The 20,830-nt window shown below is 42.7% G+C and overlaps 1 protein-coding gene across 12 annotated transcripts in view; it reads right to left on the bottom strand.

Annotated features, from left to right (window-relative positions):
• EHMT1 (euchromatic histone lysine methyltransferase 1) overlaps positions 1–20,830 on the bottom strand; it is a 151,962-nt gene that overhangs the window by 103,860 nt on the left and 27,272 nt on the right. For 2 of the 12 annotated variants that reach the window (XM_082208790.1, XM_082208784.1), the window contains exon 1: positions 4,916–5,054. The exons of 8 other annotated variants lie outside the window; for them this stretch is intronic. The gene's annotated coding sequence lies outside the window, so the exon portion shown is untranslated. Of the gene's footprint in view, positions 1–4,915; positions 5,055–18,732; positions 18,869–20,830 lie in introns of those variants that run through there. 2 more of the 12 variants (XM_082208789.1, XM_082208782.1) reach the window with 2 other exon arrangements.

Raw genomic sequence — 20,830 nt, 5'->3', positions numbered from 1 at the left:
GTCCTAGGTTCTGTTCTGACTTGAAGACAGCCTATTTTAGAAGCCTCTAGAGCAGAGCTTCCCAAACTTTTCAAGTTGGTGGCACACTTTTTAGACATGCATCATTTCACGACACAGTAATTCCATTTTACTAGCAAACCAGAGGTTAAACTAACCGCTTTCCAGCCCTGGGAGGAGCACAGGGAGCGTTCAAGTGACATACCTACACACTGCAGCCAACACACTAATGTGTTGCAACACACAGTTTGGAAAGCTCTGTTCTAGAGCCTCAACACCTCCAAAATAGGCTTCCAGGTAAGAATGGGGCCTAATGGAGCCTCAAATGCGTCACAATTTAATTAGTCTTTGAAGTGCCACAAGATTCTTTGGCTACACACACACCAAAAATTTAAAGCTCGTCTCCCCATCCCACCCACCAAAAAACCCTGGGAAGAGTGATTTGTTAGATTGCTGAGGAATGTAGCTCTGTGAGGGGTAACAACAAATTTCCAGGATTCTTTGGGGCCGTGTGATTTAAATACACGGTGTATATGCAACCTAAGTTGCTTTTGCTGCAACCAAAGAAACAGGGCAACCTTCCTGGAAGTTGCTACTATCAAGGGAAAGTTTCAGTTCAAGAAAAGCAGTTATACCTCGGATTACAGACGCTTCAGGTTAGAGACTCTGCTAACCCAGAAATACCCAGTCTAACCTCGGGTTAAGAACTTTGCTTCAGGATGAGAACAGAAATCGTGCTCCAGCAGCTCGGCGGAAGCGGGAGGCCCTATTAGCTAAAGTGGTGCTTCAGGTTAAGAACAGTTTCAGGTTAAGAACGGACCTCCGGAACGAATTAAGTTCTTAACCCGAGGTACCACTGTACAGCTTCTTTTCACAATGTGTTCTGCAAGTGGCCATATAGGTATCAAGCTCCTTTAGAAACTGAAAATAGTGCATGAAATTCTTTCTTTCTTTCTTTTACTTTATCTTTCTTCCTTTCAAGATCTCCTATTTTCAGAAAGGAAGGAAAAAACAAGAACATTCCTTTCCAAAAAGGACACATTCTTCCTTAAGGGCTTTTGGTTAATTACATCATAATAATACGTAATTTTCAGAGTTTCCTTCCCGGCAGGTATAAAAGCGGAAAGGTCCCAAATCCAGCCTTCTGCACACACCCTGCACAAACCTCTCAGTTCCCTCTTGACCTTATCTCTTCCAAGACCTGGTGTGTCACTTTTCAAGTCTTAACTGAAATTATAATGCAGCACAACATACATAAAGAGACTGCAGCAAACAAAGGACTCCCAAGGGGAGAAAAAATTATTTTTCCTGCATCTTTTATTTTTCCCATTAAATTAAAGCTACTCAGCCCATGCCACAGAAATCTCATTTTCCTCTGTATACTCGGGGGGCGGGGTGTAGATGACCATCCCTGCAAAAAAACCAACTGAGTGCCATTGTTTACTACCATTGAAATAACTCTCAGGAGGAGATTGGTATTCTAAACCTACAAGGCTCCACAAACGGTTTTGAAAGGTAAGTGTCATAGCTGCCTGAAACCCTAGAGATGTGGGATCTCCTGACTGAAACCCTAGAGCCAGTGCCAGTAACTGTGGACAATACTGAGCTACTGTTGATGGGGCAGTGGTCTGACTTAGTTTAAGACAGCTTTCCTACGTTCCTATTCAGCATCTGAGACTGAGGAACCAAACTTCTGCCCCATTCTAAGGCCACCCGTTTTTACAGGTGAAGTCAAAGCTCAGCAAGACCTGCATTTGCTTAATTCTTCAATCCACCAGAAATGTAAATGTTGGGAGGGCAAAGGAAGATGGGGAAGTTATCAGGGTCACTGCTAAGAAAACCTATGCCCTATTCATTTCAGCAGTTTTAAGCAACGCTTTTGCTCTGTACACACTGTGCATTTAAAAGTACATTTAAAGCACATGGCTTCCTCGACAGAATATTGGGAATTGCTGTTGTTTACCCCTGCCCCAGAGCTACAATTCCCAGCATCCTTAACAAACTGCAGTTCACAGGATTCTTTGGGAAGAAGTAATGTGCTTTAAATGAATGGTGTGCACACAATACAATGGATTGCACTCTTAAAACATTCATAATAAATATCTGCTGGTGTACAATGCTCTTGTTCTGATCTGACAATGCAAGTTGAGAATCGTCAACTCAATGAAACCTAATCAGGTCAATATATAACTGCTATACTATATCTGAAAAACAAACTATAGGCAAGGCTCAACGTGCAAAACCTGTGAACTTCAGCAAACAACAACACATTAAATACAGTACTTTATAATGGTCATCTCTTGTCTTCATTAAGCCCCACTGCATGTAGTAGCAGCAGCAGATGCATAAACTAGAAATTGCTTGAGTGAAAAGGAATATCTGAATCACACACACTCTTTGTTAACTTCCAAGAATGTGCTTCAAGAATACTGCTTTAAATCAATGGGACTGCATTCAGCCAAGGGAATTCGTTTCTCTACTACCTAAGGAGGAGGAGACAGATGGAAATAATCAGAGATGTTGTACAGTGAGATAAAGGCATAGCCATGTTGGATGTGATCTTAACTCTGACAGTGAAAGAGGCAGACAAAATGGCTTCCTCCATGCTGCTTTTTACAAAAACACTGCAGATAACAGGAGCAACAGCTCTGCTTCCAATTCTCTTGGGCTAAGGTGTCTCCCCCGCCCCACATCACTTCCCTTCCTATCTCAACCGCTTAAATTTTGTACACTCTTGTGCTCTTTGCAGAAAACCCTGTTTTTTTTGTTTCTGTCCTAGCAATCCGCCCCCTTAAAAAAAAACTTCTCAATTGTCTGCTGACACTTGTAGTGCCTGCTGTTGGCTTGAGTGGCGTTGATTCTGTTAGTCAACCAAGCAATGGATTCTGCCAGGCAAAAGGTGAGGCCTCTACTCCACATATAATGAGCAGAAAAACACCCATGGGTGGGGACTGCAACTCACCCTTGCAATTTCCAAAAATAAAAGTGATGAAGTAATTGCAAGGAGGTAGTGTGAACCAGTGAAAGTCTAGTTCACTTTCTTTTTCATGCAACAGCAAAAATGGGTTCATAAGATTTTTAACATTGAGCATCTTGTAAAGTCCTCTCTCTGTGAAGGCAAATGTACAGGAAAACGTGGGCGGAAACTATTTTGAAGGGAAAGTAATAAAAAGCCAATGACCTGAGTAAAGAATAGATCTTTGTAGACAAGCAAAGTCTCGCCTCCTGCACTGACTTCAGATCTAGTTTCTGTTCACAGACCCTCATGCTTAGCCTTATTTTCACAGCTCAAAATACATTTATGAATGACTGTGCTGCTTCCTGACTTACAATTATCAGTGTAAGGGAGTGTCACCTCATACATAGCTAGAGACTTTGAGACTTTAAATCTATATCACTGCCCCACATAGTTTAATCCAGGTAACTCTACTGATTGGCCTAACATGAAAGACTTAACCACACAAGGCAGTTGTGTCATGATGGCTGGGGCTAATGACAGCTGTTGTCCAAAAACACCTGCAGGGCACCACAATGGCGAAGGATGGTCTGAGCCCTACGGATGGCCTAGGGCTGCCAACTTTTCCAGACAGCTCTTGCGACTCTTTTACCATTTATATAAGAGAGAGTAAATTAGGTCAATTATATCCCAAACTCTTCCCAGCCAAGTCTGCAAAACTGCTCTTCCATTCCAGATTCAGCTGGTGAACCTTTTGCCTGTGAAAGTTGCAGCAGCTCTGCCAGAAACAGGCTTTATTTCAAGACAAACCTCTCTGAACCATGACGTCTGACCTAGGTTAGGTAGGCGCTGTCTAGAAACTGAAAGATTTTCATGTCTTGTCCTTTTCAAATCCCCTGCTGCGCTTGCATTTGCGAATGCACAGCAAATTGGCAAGCTTTGCTGATCTACACAAGCAACATTTCCAAGCAGCAGGCGCAATCTTGGGAATCAAACACAAAACAGCATATAAAACACTAACCCCAGTTGAGGCCCTTTTTTTCAGTGAAGAGGGATTTTGTTTTGTTTTTTCACTGCCTGGAAGGTTGATTGCTTAGGAAGCCACACAGGACCTGTGTCAATCTTTGCTAATCCAAAACCCTACACCAAAATCAAAATAATCCAAAAGAACAACTGTGGAGCAACAAGCCTGGAGTTATGGACCTCTCTTTTTAGGATACCACTTCCCTTTTCCAGTCTAGTGCAACAGCAGAAACCCAGCCATGACAGAAACCACCTTTTGGCAAAGCCTTGGGGTGACAAAGCTGTTCTTTCCCCTTGAACTGACATGCCAATCAGAGCGAAACAATGCATCAAACCAAGGCCCCATGCACCACACACAAATATACCATCCCATGTCTCTGCAATGCTAGAAAGACTCCTTTTGTTCACCTGCCTGCTTGCTTTGCCATGGTATAATGTTATTGACCAGACCATGAAAAGCAAAACAAATGCTAAAATAAATAAATAAGTCAGTAAATCGTATAAATCATCTGCAGAAGAAAAGAAGATTATTGCAATGGCATTCCGTAGCTTCACGACAAGTCAGCAGATTTTGGTGTGAAACTTAAATTGCTTTCGTGCCTTTGACCACGAAGGCTTCCCATGTGAGATGTAGAGGCCCAGCTCAGAATCACATCATAAGCCATCTCTGCCAGTTCTTTCCCTCTCCTGGTTACCAGCCCACGCTCCAAAACACTGGAAAAGCAGGTCCTTGCTCTGCGCTGGTTGAACAGGCCAGCCAAACTACATATATTTGTGTTCAAGTCCTCCACACACACAAATATCAGCAGGAAGCAGTCTGAAGCCATCTCCTGTCAACTGCTTGGCTGTGCTGCTTTCAAAACCGATTCCAGCAATTAGAGCCCCATAGTCAGCTGAAGCCCCCTTGGCAAGAGAATGAAGCTGCCAGATAACCCCTACCTCTGGTTCTGTCTGGAGAAAGCTGCGAAATCTCCTTCCAGGCCTCTAATTCCTTCGTTCACAATTCCATCTCCCTCTATGGGTGCAGTTTCCACAACAGAGCATGCTCAGTAGAAGCTGATCTTCAGCCATTTCAGAGCTTTAATGAAACGTAAGCAGAAGGAAGTGCCATTAAGCTCAGAAAGACTCAGGGATTCAGCCAACCTCGCCTTGTTACATCCACAGCCCCTATCAAGGTGACTTGTTCAGGCATATAAAAATGCAGGATTCAGCTCCCTACTTGTGACAGGCAGAAGGCAACAAAAAGCAGCCATGCATCTCCAAGCAGAATGAGTGCAAGAACTTGTCTTCAAAAGAATGCACATCCATTAGAAGAAAACGTTTGAAACCCTAGGCCACAAGTTTCATCAGATGCCATTAAAGAATGTTCCAACTGATACAAACATTTCAAAATGTAGATAGTGAGAGAGGTTCCCGTGTTAACCCTAAACATGGAATCTTTCACACACTGCCTAGAAACCCATCCCAAGCCAATTCATGTTCATATTTGGAGGGACACACACGTGCAATGTACAGAAGCACAAAAAGAACTACTAAATAAAGATCCAGCCTATGATTTGTTAATTGAGCTATTGCTAGCAACCATCTTCATAACAGAGGAGGGGATATCACAATACAATTACTCCTTCATTTCTAATTCGTATTCCACATGCCTTCTCAGAATGTCAAAAAGCAAATCAAGGAACCCGAGCGTCAAAAAGATAATGCACATGCGCACACACAAAAAACAATTCCCACAGTAAAATGCTAGACATCTTTCCAGTTTACATGAGTAGCTGTTTAGAATCAATGGTGCTACTCACAGGAGCAAAGAAGGAAACCACAGGAGAATTAAGAATCAAAGTGTTTTACTGTGATCAATTCTCTAAAATGCAACTTGCCCCACTCATCCCTTTGCCTCTCCCAAGTTCTACTGGGCAATCAGAAATATCCATCCAATACTTGTTTAAATTCTGCCCCTTTCTGTCTACTACTCGTTTCTCCTATTAGGTAACAAAACATTTCAGGTGCTGGTGGGGAAGATCATCAGTATGCAATGCAAAGACACACTAGGGCAGGCTTCCTCAACCTCGGCCCCCCAGATGTTTTGAGACTACAATTCCCATCATCCCTGACCACTGGGTCCTGCTAGCTAGGGGTCATGGGAGTTGTAGGCCAAAAACATCTGGAGGGCCAAGGTTGAGGAAGCCTGCACTAGGGGATACAAGCAACTCCCATTTGCACAGGGGTTGCATTTAGCAGAGTGCACATAAACCCCATCCCACCCCATTCCAGGGCCAAAAACAATGCACATTGGTGGTGATGTACATGCCAGATGCACGCAAGCAGGGAGTTAGTAACACTATGAGAATATTTCTGTACTCAATCTAAATCATGGGTAGGCAAACTAAGGCCCAGGGGCCAGATCCGGCCCAACTGCCTTCTCAATCTGGCCCATGGACGGTCCGGGAATCAGCGTGTTTTTACATGAGTAGAATGTGTCCTTTTATTTAAAATGCATCTCTGGGTTATTTGTGGGGCCTGCCTGGTGTTTTTACATGAGTAGAATGTGTGTTTTTATTTAAAATGCATCTCTGGGTTATTTGTGGGGCATAGGAATTCGTTCTTTTTCAAAATATAATCCGGCCCCCCACAAGGTCTGAGGGACAGTGGAGTGGCCCCCTGCTGAAAAAGTTTGCTGACCCCTGAACTAGATGCTTAAAATTGAAGCACATGTGTCAAGACTGGGCTGAGCAACTTGGGCCCTGCTTCCTCATCATTTCAAGCCAGGGCAACCATTGTTCAATTTTCATTTCGTTTTCTAAAGGCAAAGCTAACCAAAAGAGCAAAATTCAGTCCTGGCCAGAGGCAGCTACTCTGCATCTCCCAACTGACCACAAGTATCCTACACTAAAACTGGCTCCTCTTTCTGAAAGCCGTTCATCTCACAGGACACTCCTGATCAGAGGAAAATGTCAAGGCCAAGGCTATAAACCTTTACCAGGTATCTTCAGATCTTGTACTTTGCCAAGCGCTGGAAGGTCAACCATAACGGTATTTAAAATGTGCACTTTGTGGGGCCTCTTATTTCTCTGAAAGAAGCTTGTTTATCCTGTTCGCACTGCAGAGGCCTTGAGGCAGTCATTTGGGTCTTATGAAGCCACCTCTCCTGGGAAGGTTCATCTACTTCCAAATTCAGGATCTGGACATATGCTTTCTCTTGGGCAAAATACATAGTCTGCCAGCCTGAATCTTCCCACATGATATAGTGATGGTCACTCAACTGGGTGACTTTAAGGGAGAGTTAGACAAATTCATGGAGGACAAGTCTACTAGCGGCTACTAGACAAGATGGCTATTGTTCTGCCTCCGCTGTCAGAAGCAATAAGTGACAGGTGATTGGTATAGCAATTGGGGTCAAAGCTGTTACACTCAGGTCCTGCTTGTGGGTCACTGTGACATGTGGGCTTGATGGGCCTTTGGTCTAATCCAGTAGAGCCCCTCTTATGTTAAACCTCATAGGTCCTGCTGAAAAGGACCACCACAAAACTAGCACTCTCCTTTTTCAACCCTAAAATATCATATTAAATATATTTGGATCCCATAAGAAACTGGCACATCTGATGATTATATCTACACCTAGCTCAAGCATTTCCAGCTTGTTTCCTTGGAAACCAGGGAGGGGGGCTCTTGCAAATCTTGCAAGCAGGGCTTCTTTTTTAATGGTTACATAATGAAAATAAGCCTTCAACTCTTGTCAGTACAGGGCGGCGGGGTGGGGGGGATGAGCCTTTTTGGAAAACCAGCTAGGTACCAACAGAACTATTATTAAAATACAGTGGTACCTCGGGTTAAGAACTTAATTTGTTCTGGAGGTCCGTTCTTAACCTGAAACTGTTCTTAACCTGAAGCACCACTTTAGCTAATGGGGCCTCCCGCCACCGCTGCGCGATTTCTGTTCTCATCCTGAAGCAAAGTTCTTAACCCAAGGTACTATTTCTGGGTTAGCGGAGTCTGTAACCTGAAGCGTCTGTAACCTGAAGCATCTGTAACCCGAGGTACCACTGTATATAGATTAAAGCAGCAAGCCAGCTGATTAGGGCTACCTCTTTCAGAAGATGTGTGCCCAAAAGCATTTTCTTCTGTGGTATTTGGGGATGGGGTGGAAAGCATGCAAGTCAAGATTCTGTTGCTTATAACAGAGCAGGAACTCTGCTTCCAGTGGATGAACAATTTAAGTAGAAAACCATGTAAAGGCCTTTTAACATCAAAGGTTACACATTAGCACACCGCTTTTTGAAAAACAGATTTGCCTGAACTGCAGAGTGAAGAAAGGATGCATCAAGAGCAAAAAGAGCATTTTTCCCGTTTCCCAGGTGGGTTTTGCTAAAAGGTCAGGTTCCAGAGTTTAAGGCTGCCTCTGCAGGAACTTGATAATCTCAAGAGTCGACTACTGCAATGCGCTCTATGTGGGGCTACCCTTGGGCCTGGTTTGGAGACTCCAGCTGCAGCAAAACTGTGGACAGCGACAGGCTGCCATCAGCACATAACTCCAGTGCTCAAAAGTTTGCACTGGTTGCCCCTACACTACCAGGTCAGGTTGAAGATCTTAATATTATTTTGTAAACTCCGTAACAATAATAGCTGCTCTTCTATTGATGCCCTTTCCCTGCCCAGGAAGTTATTCCACAATATACTGCTTCTGAACATGGAGACCCGATTTAGATATTATGGCCAATGCCATTTGTCCAATTTCACTTTAAGCCATCTGAGGCAGTCACCATCATCACACTCTGGGGCAGCAAATTCCATAAATTATTTTTGCATTGCACAGAAGCACAGTGCATGTTTTGGTCTGTTCTGAACATCCAGCCACCCTCCTCTATTCAGTGACCAACACTGCTACAAGTGCCAGCCCGATAAAAAGGAAAACATCGTATCTCTAGTCACTTTCTTCCTACCATTAGCCTCTCCCACAAGCTAAATAGCCCCAAATACTTCAGCCTTTCCTCATTGGGAATGTGTCCAAACCCTTTTATGGCAAAGCCAAAGGACCTAAACAAAACAAAAACAATATCCCTTCTTGCAATTATCAGCACCTGGTATTTAAAGGCATGTGCCTCTGAACCTGGAGATAGCTGGCTAGTAGCTACAGATGGCCTTCTCATCCACTAATTTGGCAGTCACCACATCTTGCAAATAAGACCAGAGTGCAACAATCCTCCCTCCATTTGCGATACACAGCTGTTGTTACTCAAGAGGCATTCTGTGAAGGGAGAACATAGCCATTATGTCCACGGCCACTGGTAGCCTTCTCCTCCGTGAATTGTCTAATCCTATCTTAAATGCATTCATGATGGTGGCCATCTTCCCGCCTTGTGGAAGTCAGTTCCATAGTTTAACTAGGCATTGAGTGAAGAACTCAATTTCCTTTTCTCTTTTTGGAAACTTCTAACATTCAGCTTTAGTAGATGAGCTCAGATTCTTGTATTATAAAGGGAGGTGAAAAGCAACTCGTTGTCCACTTTCTCCACAGCGTACATTATTTTATAAACATCCCTTTCTCACATTTTTTCCTAAGTTAAAGCATGCAAAACACTGTGCTCTCGTGGGGGAATTTCTCCAGCAACCTCTCTGCACCTTTTCCAGATCTGCAATATTCTTTTTGAGATGGAGTGATCAGAAATGCACACAGTATTCAAAGCGTGGTCACGGCATTGATTGCTATAAAGGCACTATGTTATTAGCTGTTTTATTTTCCATTCCTTTCACAATGATCCTTAGCACGCAATTTGCCTTTTCACAGCCATTGGGGTCAATGTCTTCATTTAACTATCCACAATCCAGAGGTAGAAAAAAGTTTTCCTGGTTAGTCACTCACATTCAGAACCCATTAGTGCTCCTTTTTGCCCATCCATCCAACTTGAAGAGAGTCCTTTGGAGATTCCACACAATTCCTTTTTGTTTTTAACCACCTGCAAACAGTGCTCAAAATTAGCCAGGAAGCAGGCACATTTTGCACCTGACTATTGACCACTTGTGACCAAGTGAAGGAGCATGGGCACCATCTGGCTAGCTGGTGCACAGAAGCATTTTTTTGCTGCCATGCTGTGGCACGGGTCAGATCTTAGCTGGAGCTAGCAATACATGCAAATTATTTTCAGCTTTATGGGGTCATATGGCAAATAGTTTTTATAGCTCAGTTTCTAACACTGCCCACAAACCCTTACTGCTTGCCCCAACTGAGTCATAAATGAACAAGCAAAGAAGGCATTACTTTCTGCTTCCTGTTCTTTAGCCACTTTTTAATCCATAAGAGGGCTGGTCCTCTTCTCCAATGACAGCTGTCTTTATTCATGAGCCTCTGGTGAGAGGCTTTGCAAATAGTTCTTCAAAAGTCCAAATACATTATGTCTACCTGATCACACCTCATCCATATGCCTATTAGCACTCACAAAATAGCGAGTTGGAACTTACCTTCACAGAAGCCATGCTGATTCTTCTTCAGCAAGACTTGTTCTTCTATACACTTGATTTTAAAAAATTGTGTTTTCTACCATTTCAAGCTAACCAGTATATAAATTTCTCTGATTTCTTTCTAAAAATTACATTGGCTACTTTCCAGTCCTCTGTTACAAGGGTTGATCTTAGGGATAAGATGTGTGTTTTTGTTCACAGTTAACCAATTTCACATTTCAGTCAAAGCCAAATGATGCTCTTCTTCAGCTATTGTGCAACCTTCATTGCGAGGTCCCCCTGAGTTCAGTTATATAAATTCAATTAATAATAATAATAATAAGCTAGTTAGCTTTCCACAAAAGCAGAACCAGCCCTTCATGAGACTGCTGTGTATTATGTTGATTTGTTCAATATCAGCCTACAGGCTTTTTATCCATTTATTCTGTTGTCTTCAGAAGAAGATTAGATTTAGCAAGCAGGCAAAGGCTGCTCTCACACACCCCACAAGTGCAGTTATTCATTTAAATAAGCAAAGGCTTTAACCAAAAGGTATACTAATAATCAAAATAACTTAGTTCCTACAGATGGCAACACAGAACAGACAAATATGGAAGTACAGTGGTACCTCGCAAGACGAAAAACGCGCAAGACGAAAGAGTTTTCCATTTTTGAGTCGTTCCGCAAGACAAATTTCCCTATGGGCTTGCTTCGCAAGACGAAACGTCTTGCGAGTTCTTGTGAGTTTGTTTCCTTTTTCTTAAAGCCGCTAAGCCGCTAATAGCCGCTAATAGCCGTGCTTCGCAAGACGAAAAAACCGCAAGACAAAGAGACTCGCGGAACAGATTAATTTCGTCTTGCGAGGCACCACTGTAAAGAAGCATACAGAGTTGGAACACAGCTGTAGCATGTTCACTGAAGTTCCACACACCATACTGACCCAGATAATACCAAGGTGCAGGGATTTGTTTATAAAGCCCTATAAGCTTAGAACCAGAAAGACTCTCACCCTTTACAGACCCAGCCAATCCCTGTGCTCTGCAGGAGAGGACTTCCTGCAGGTACCATCTTATAAGGAGGTCAATTCCAGGTGATATTGGAATTAGACCTTTAGTGTGGCCAGCACCTGCTCTTATACTACATAATAGGTGTTATCTCTGTTATCTTTTTAGCATCTGTTGGAAAAAACCTTCCTCTTCCAACCAGCCTAATGAGCAGAGTTCTTTTATCCCCATCTGGTTCTGGCTCTGGAACTAGTTTTTTTTTAATGTGGAACTGTTTTAAATTGTTTTTACACTCTTTTTGTTTTGTGGCTGAACTATTTGATTTGAAGAAACTAGAATGTAGAACTCCTTCAAAGGCCAGCAGAATAGTTCTGAGCCTACATGCTATTCGCCCAAAGAAGCTGCTTTAAAGTTGGAGAAGGCAGGTGTCAGGCTTGTGGAGTCTACTTTGGGTTTTTTAACTGGAAACTCAAGATCCACCAAGTGAAGAAAGCTGCAAAAGGCAGACTTAGAACTAAATCCTTTTGAAGCCAGGACTTTGTTTTTGAATTGAGGCAGCATTTCTTCCCCCACACAAATCCACTCCTGGTTAACCCCCACTCTTCACTTCAGTAATATAATGTGGGGTCAGTGTCATTTTAGTTTATTCATTTTATTTAAAAGCATTTCTAAAACATTTAGTGTTTTCCAAAACAACCAGTATCTAAACAGGTGTGCAGTGCAAGCAATGTAAAAGCAACAACCATTAAAACAAAAATGCAACCTAAAACCAATGCAACAGTATGAAGATATAAAAGCAAATGAAACAGAGTTCAGGGGATTCATACACACAAACTGGGTCCTGTTTTAAGAGCCAGGGAAAGCCTAGGCAAACAGGCAAGATCTTTGCAAGACATCTGAAGCAACTGGTGGTCACTGCTTCACGTGTGACAGAGAGAAGGACATTCCACAGTACAGGGACAAATGCAGACTTTATCCTTTTGGGAGTCAACAACCTATTACAGTGGTACCTCGGGTTAAGTACTTAATTCGTTCCGGAGGTCCGTTCTTAACCTAAACTGTTCTTAACCTGAAGCACCACTTTAGCTAATGGGGCCTACTGGCTGTCGCCGCACCACCAGAGCCCGATTTCTGTTCTTATCCTGAAGCAAAGTTCTTAACCTGAAGCACTATTTCTGGGTTAGCGGAGTGTGTAACCTGAAGAGTAAGTAACCTGAAGCGTCTGTAACCCGAGGTACCACTGTATATTCTTCAGGGTGAGGTTGCACAAGTAGAATACCTCCAGATCATTTTGTTATTGCCTTCACTGTATCAGGATTCTGGCATCTTTGCCAATCTACTTCAAATCACCAGAGATCTATCAGTATGCCAAGAACCAATACTCTACCAAGGATGGCCAACATGCTTATTTTTTTGCTTCTTATGACTGTCACCAAATAGCACCAATAAGGTCACTCTTATGACCTTGGGTGGGGCTTATTGCAGCCTTAAGCTATGTATGAAACACAGAGGTGACTCATACTTTTGGTCAAATTGAGCATTACATAACCTTATTGCAAAGTGCCCATAGAATCAAGCTACTCAAAGGAACCCCAACACTCTTATCAGCAAAAAGCCTTAAAAAAGTTGCATGCATTTCTGCAATGCATTTCTCATGGTGGACACAAACTAAAATATGGTATACACTTGTGCAGCCTTGCAGAGACGTCCTCGTGAAACAGGTTGACTAAGGTTGCAAAAATGCAACCACTGTCAAAGGAAAGTAGTGTGAGATTTTCTCAACTTGAGATAAAAATAAGGAAGCCTCAACTTGAGTGCAAAAAGCTGACAACTTTACTAGCTCACATAATTACAGTGGGAAAAGATTCTGACATCCCCTTGGACGTTGGTAAAAAACCAAGGAGGAGAAAAAATTACAGGTCAATAAACCTTGTGCTCAACCTTTTTTCTATTTTTATCCCTTTGAAAGGCTGATTTAACAGGAAAAACTAAAAGGAGGCAAAGTTTTGGTACTTTTCGTCAACGCTCAAGAAAACAAGGAACTGTGAAGTTCATCAAATCATGGAAGTTATCTAATTATACCCATCCCATTCCAAACTAGTTTGCATTATATATTTGGTAATGTGAAACTGATAACAAAGTGTGTGTTATTGAAACTATTCTTTATGAAGTACCATGCACAGATGGTGCTACAGAAATAATAAATAACAACACAAATCTTATTCATGTGCAGAATTCGCATGCACTAATCTGTAAAGAAAAAGAGCTTTGGCTAAATCCCCCAAAGCATAGTGATTCAACCCATCTAGGAGTCTGCACTTACCGTATTTTTCGCTCTATAAGACGCACTTTTCCCCTCCTAAAAAGTAAGGGGGAAAGTGTGTCTTATGGAGCGAATGCAGGCGGGAGGATCTGCTCAGCGCTCCCTATAAAGAGCCGCACACACCGCCTCCTTGGGAAAAAGCCCCCAAGAGCCGCACACACCGCATGCTCTTTAAAGGGAGCGCAGCTCTTGGGGGAGCCTTAGCCGCGCACAGCCTCTCCTGGGCAGGGGATGAAGGCTCCCCTTGCCCAGGAGAGGCTGCTTGGCTAAGCTGCACTGCGATCCCGCTGGCTGTCTTGGCTTATGGCTTAGCTGCGCGCAGCCTCCACAGGGCACGGGGAGCGTTCCTCACGCTGCCCTGCGGAGGCTTCGTGCGGCTGTCCCTGGCTTTTGTGGGTGGCTTTTGCACCTCCCAGAAAAGCCCCCAACAGCCAGGGAAAAGCCTGCACGCCCCGCACACACGCTCCATGCGGCTCGTGAAAGGGAGCACTGAGCAGAGCCTGGGATGCATACAGGCTCTGCTCAGCGCTCCCTTTAAAGAATACTTTTTTTCTTGCATCCCCCCTCTAAAAACTAGGTGCGTCCTATCGTCCGGTGCGTCTAATAGAGTGAAAAATACAGTACATTTGTAGCATATCTGCAGCCTATTAATGCCGTTTCCTTTCTACTGATCTGACAAAAATGCAGGAAAGAGTCAGTCTCCCGATGAGGACTACAAACAAATCAAAACCAAAAACGAACAAAAACAATAGTCTTCCTCCTCCAGGTTTAATAGGCCATAGAATGCTTAATCAGCCAAAGGTCTAGTTATAGAGGAACGTTTTTGCCTGGTGCCTAAAGATATGTAACAAAGGCACCAGGCAAGCCACCTTGGGGAGAGAATTCCACCACAGAAAAGGCTTGTTATCATTTTGCCACCTTCCAGACTTCTCATGGAAGGTACACACGAAGAAGGGCCTCAAATGGTGATCACAGGATCCGGGTTGGTTCCTATGGGGAGAAGCAGTCATTGATGTATTGTGGTCCTGGGCCATTTAAGGCTTTATAACACTTTGAACTGGGACCAGACACTAACTGGCAGCCAGTGCAGTTGGGCTGAGATCAGTGTAATATGCTCAAACTGGTGAGCAACCTAGCCAATGAATTCTGCACCAGCTGATGTTTCCAAACTGTATTCAAAGACAGACCCATGTATAATGCATTGTAGAGATTACCAAAGAACAGACAACAGTAGTTAAGACTATCCCTTGTCTAGATAGGGACGCAGCTGCATCACCAGCCAAACATGATGGAAAGCACTCTGCGCCACTGAAGCCACCTGAGCCTCAAGTGGCATCAAAGGATCCAGGAGTACCCCTCGACTATTCACCTGCTCCTTCAGAGGGAGTGTAATCACATCAAGATGAGGCAATCTGACCTAGGGAACCACTCACGAATATTGCCTCAGACTTATCTGGATTGAGCTTCAGTTTGTTGGCTTTCATCCAAATCATTACCAAGGCAAGACAACAGTCCAGCACATCCAGTGCTGCTCTGCTCTGGTCTGGTACTCCAAATCATTCGGAAAAGATGAACGCAAACCCGTTGTCCAGCTACTGTAAAAATCATTGTGCCACAAACTCTCCACAAATCCAGATCTCCTACTGCTGTGTATCGCCATGGCAGTTATTAATGGAAACACCGGAGCACCTCTTGAGAGAGATAAAAGCAGACTGACACTGTGCTAATTAGCAGAGAAGAAGCTCAAAAGATGGACTTCCAGGTCACAAGCAGCTTTCAGTTCATTCCATTTTCAATTTTAGAATTGAGGAAAATTTACTTGAGGGCTAGTCAACCTATCTTACAGTGTTGTGGGGAGGATAAAATAGGGAGGATGAGAACTACATATACCACCTTGAATTCCTTGGAGTCAAGATGGATGTCAATGCAATAAGCAAACAAGAACCTCCATGGCCATCTTCCTTTATGTGCATTGCTAGAGATCCTGAATACCAACACAACATTCAGCATTATTGCAAAAATGTCTCCTCTCCTCTCTCTCTTTGTACATGTTCAAATTCCCCTTATTCCTTCAAATACCAAATCACCACCATCTCTACTTTGATTTTCACTAAGCATCCTGAGCCTTGTGACTTACTAGAATTCCATCTTCCCTGAAGTCTGTTGCATTTTGCTTCTTTTATCTCCTTTTCATTTTCCCTATTAGTTTGCTCTCTGAAATAAGTGTTGTGTGTAGCTCTGTGGTATAGCATCTGTTCTGCATGCAAATAGTCCTATGTCTGTATTGTAACCTTTAGTTTTGCCCCTTGAAGACTCTTCCCCCTCATTCTGCTGTATGTGGTTATAATTTCAAAGTTCAGAGTATGATGAAGGATAATAGTTCAATGTCCAAGGATGATGGGAGTTCAGCAACAAATGGAGGGCCAAAGGGGTTGTACTATTATTATAAGTTCAAGGTGCTGGTTTGGGTGGTTTAGTTTGGGTATATAAGGTCCCAGAGAGCATGGGACCAGAATTCATGAAAGATAGGTTTACCCTTTGTAGTGGGCCTTTAATGTTATCGGCACCACCCTTTGGAATTCCCTCCCAATAAATATTAAGACAGGTGCCATCTCAGTTTCCCTTTCAGCACCTACTGAAGACCTTTATCTTCTATCAAGCCTTTTAAGAATAAATATTTCCCGGTCTATATTGAAATTGTTTTTAGATCTTTTAAATGTGTATCATTTATGTATTTGCTAGCCTAGGCTCCTTTGAGAGAATGGAATCAATCAATAATTTTTGCATTGATGTGCTATTCAGTGCTGTATGGGCTTTTGTGCCAAAAATCAGAATAGAATTGTTGTTGTTGAGATCGTTAAGGTTCTCAATTCTGACCATGGTCCTCTCCAGATCTCAAGTCCTATCACAATAGTCAAGACCACTTTTGTGGCTAACAAGTTATCAAATGAGAGGTTTTCATATATGTTTGTTTTTAATGATGATGGTATTATGTCTATACGCTTTCAATCAAGATTATGGATTTCAGCTGCGGTTTACCTCCAATCTTATTTACACACTGTTTAGGGACGTTTTTTGATCAAGAGGTTTATAGGTCTTCTGAATAAGAGAATAAATATCTGACAGCATTGTACTCCAGTGCGTATGAACTACGAGGAAGAGGGTTTTGTGTTATTTTGCAGAAGACTGGTGCTTGCATAAGCTGAAGGGAGTTGTAGTCTGAAACATCAGGAGGGCACTGGGTTTGCAAAGCCTGTTCTACACTATTCCAAACCCAAACCCAGAGAAGGAATGGATTTATAAACACAATAGTTTTCTGTTATATAAGGCAGGCAGTATTTTTTTGTATGTACAGCAGTATATACTGAATTCATTTATACTCTGTTCATTTAGTCTCTTCTTCCCCACTCCCCCCGGGGCTCCTCTAATTCATGCATGTATACCTGTTATAAGCTACAGGGTGAAGAATGCAACACAGCTGGCGAAGAGGTGAATAATTTTGTCTAGGAAGTTAAAACAGAGCAAGCTCCAGCACTCAGGCTGTTTTTCCAAGATGGATGCCAGAGGCTGAGGCCTGTTTCAACAAGGAACAAAATGAAAGCACAGTTACTTCTATTTCACCTTATTGTAACCGCAGTATGTTATCCAAAGGTGATTGACCTGATAATGGTGGCAGGCACCTGGGAGACTCATGAAAGTAAAACAAAAGGCTGAAACCAAACACTTCAAAGGCTGGATTTGTGAATGGACAGCCAGTCACAAGTGCCTGGCCAGTGCTAGTGAATTTCCCTCCTTATTTTGTGCTTTCCCAGTAGTGTTGCACAGAAACCCTGCAGAAAACCATTACCCCAGATGATCCAGAGGAGCACGTGGGTTTTTTAAAGTGTTAGTTTCACCTGGGCCTGCCAGCCTAAAATAGCATCAATTTTAAGTGTGACTGAAATACAATCAACTGTGAACGCTATAAAAGGCACAGATGACTTGGTGGCAACATTGCTCAGCTCTAAACTAGGTCCTCTTTGACTTCAAAGCCAGGTACATTTAGAATTGTTTTCTAAACATAACAGATTCTAACTTCAAGTGTACCACACTTCTATCAATACAATCAGGAAATCAAAGCCAAGAAAGGCCCATTAAAAGTCATTCTACACACAATTTACCTTTTATTTACCTTTATGCGAGGAAAACTATTTACCATACAAAAGAAAGTAGCCTTGCAAACCTCATCCAGGATAATAAACCAACTTCAAATAAAAATGTTTGGCACCTTAAGAGCTTGCTGCGCCATCTCCAATACTGGGCATACAGTATTTGGAATTATTGTTTGAGTAAAACAGAAGACCATTTATACTTTTAAAATTAATACACAGAAGCCATTTTGAAGGGATAAGGTCCAGTTAAAGCAATTATTTCAAAATCCTGCATTAAAAAGCAACATGCCTAACAAAGTAGCCACAAAATCCCCTAGAGCCCTAGTTTGTTTGTCTGGCTGGTTGGTTTTAGTTACCTTGTGCTATTTACTCTTTGGAGCTCTCAAAATACATTCTTGCTGCCCCTTACACAAAAGGTTGAGAACAATGTAATTTGCAATGGACAAGGAAAAGGTTATAGCAAAGAATGAGAAAAGCTGGGCAGACAGAACAGCAATAGCAGCAGCAGCAACCAACTTGCTGCTTTGAGCATGGCTTTGCCTGCTTTGAGGCATGACTCCATAAACGTTTGCAAGAGCAGCTTGCCTTCAAGTAAAACAGAAGCATGCCTCATAATTCAGAGCCAGCTCTGCCATTCAGTGGAAATGGAAAAGGTTCCAGGCTACAAGGACCCCCTTCCAGCAGAGTAGATAAAAGGATCTGATAACAGAAAGGCACTGCTTTGCTGCTAGAGTTATTTCAGTACAGAGGCATTTCCTTCCGAAATACCCTCCCAAGGACAAGGGTGGGGGGGGAGAGAGAGAGAAACCAGCCCTTTAAAATATAACTTGGAAGTGCTCATACCTCAAGTCTGTCTGTGCAGGCCTTTTGGGATTCTTGTCAAGGCGTTTCAGAGGCCTAATCTACTCCCTCCACGCGTTCCAACCAAAGCCACAGTAGGTGCTCTCAGGAGCATGCTCTGTAGTGCAATCTCACAATGCCCCCAGAGGCCCAATGATTGCATTACCAGTCAGAGAGGGGAAAAAGGAGGAAGGAAATTGAAGGAACAGGAGAGACAGTATTCCTTGCAAAGAGTTGGGAGGGGTAGTTTTATACACATTATAGAATATTTGGTTCTCATACCCCCACAGACCCTAAAATGCATCTTAAAAAAAAGTAGACGACCAAATTGTGATGCACACTTATAATTACACACAAAGACAAAGCTTGTCAAGAAACAAAACCCTTTCAAGTTAATTATACAATATGCATTCCTCCCTGAGTGAGGAAGGCTAAAACAAATGAATTCCACCATGCTCTTTATCCCTGAACCAAATCAAGGTTATTTCTGGAGCCTCAAATGAAAACGGAAAAGCTCAGACATTTGAGGACAAGTTCAACTCCCCAACAATATGTGAATAAATATTCTTCCTGTGTAAAAATAAGAGCATCAGTCATATAAATCAAGCCAGCTTTCTCTGTGACATAAGACTGTGGATCTTTCTTTATGGTCCCACCCACCCCCCTTAAAAAAGCTTCTAAATTCAGGTGTTTCAATCAACCTCTGTAGTTTCTATGGCAACATGGATTTGTAATTCTTTAAGAGGGAGGGAGAGGGAAACAGTATTAAAAACAAAACAAAACCCAAAAGCATGCAATTCAGGTTGCTTAAAGTTTTGAGGTCACTTTCAGATGTCTGCCACTTTTCAACAGCATATCTCTGAACAAAGCTATGATCTTATGTCACTTTACAGATAGCACCTGGTGCAAAGTAGACTAGAAAAATATTGTCTGGGGAAGGTATTTCCAACATCCAGCATGGATTTATTTTGCAAAATGCTGTTCCCTTGGACTTACACTTTTTGCAAAAGTAAACAAACAAGTTTAGGAATCAATCCCTCTTCCTAGGGAACTATAGCTCCATAAGGGGAATAGGAGTCTCCTAACAACTCACACCAGGGACACGGGTGGCGCTGTGGTCTAAACCACTGAGCCTCTTGGGCTTGCCAATCAGAAGCTCAATCCATGCAACAGGGTGAGCTCCCATTGCTCGGCCCCAGCTCCTGCCAACCTAGCAGTTTAAAAGTATGTCAAAGTGCAGGTAGATAAATAGGTACCGATCCGGCAGGAAGGTAAATGGCGTTTCCATGCGCGGCTCTGGTTTCGGTGTTCCGTTGTGCCAGAAGCAGCTTAGTCATGCTGGCCACATGACCCGGAAAACTGTCTGCGGACAAACACTGCCTCCCTCGGCTAGTAAAGCAAGATGAGCACCACAACCCCAGAGTTGTCTGCAACTGGACTCAATTGTCAGGGGTCCCTTTACCTTTATCTTTTTAAACAACTCACACCGCTATCAGCAAGCTACAGTACGCATGATACTTTGGCAAAAGTCATGACTGTTTACAATGGCAGGCTTTAAAAATATGACGCAGATGGGACCTAGGCTAGCTGGCTTCTATACATGGAACTGGGGACACCATCTTGTCCTTCACCTCAAGCAGCTGGGCTGGTCCCAAGAACATTATCTCTTTTATTTCTAGATTTGGCACTGTGTAGTTTTAAGGATTCCTATTTAGTCTGTCACTGCTTTGCGCAAATTCCAACATGAGAAGGCACATCACTTTCACAACAGGCTCAACCCCTTCCACCCATCCTTTCTTCATCTGTAGATGGATTATAAAGGAAAGATAAGTGGGTCCTCTTTGACCCTACTGAGGCTTAATTCTGTTGAAATATAAATCATCGCTTACAGCAAGAGCGCTTTTTCAATGTGCAGCTTCTATCTTTTCAACCAAGGGCAGCATTTTGCAAGCATCAACATCCGAAGGGCAAATGGGTTTCAGAAAAAAAGGCATGTGTAGGAGAGGATCATAGGAGTAAACAAATTAATCAGCTTAGATGAGTTTTCAATATGCAAAACATTTTTGTTTTCATGGAGGGGATTTTAGGACACAGTAGTCAT

The sequence above is a fragment of the Podarcis vaucheri genome (genome assembly GCF_965113315.1).
Source record: "Podarcis vaucheri genome assembly, chromosome: Z".
NCBI lineage: Eukaryota > Metazoa > Chordata > Lepidosauria > Squamata > Lacertidae > Podarcis > Podarcis vaucheri.
Note: the sequence above shows the minus strand (reverse complement) of the source record. Positions and strands in the feature narration are given on the sequence as shown.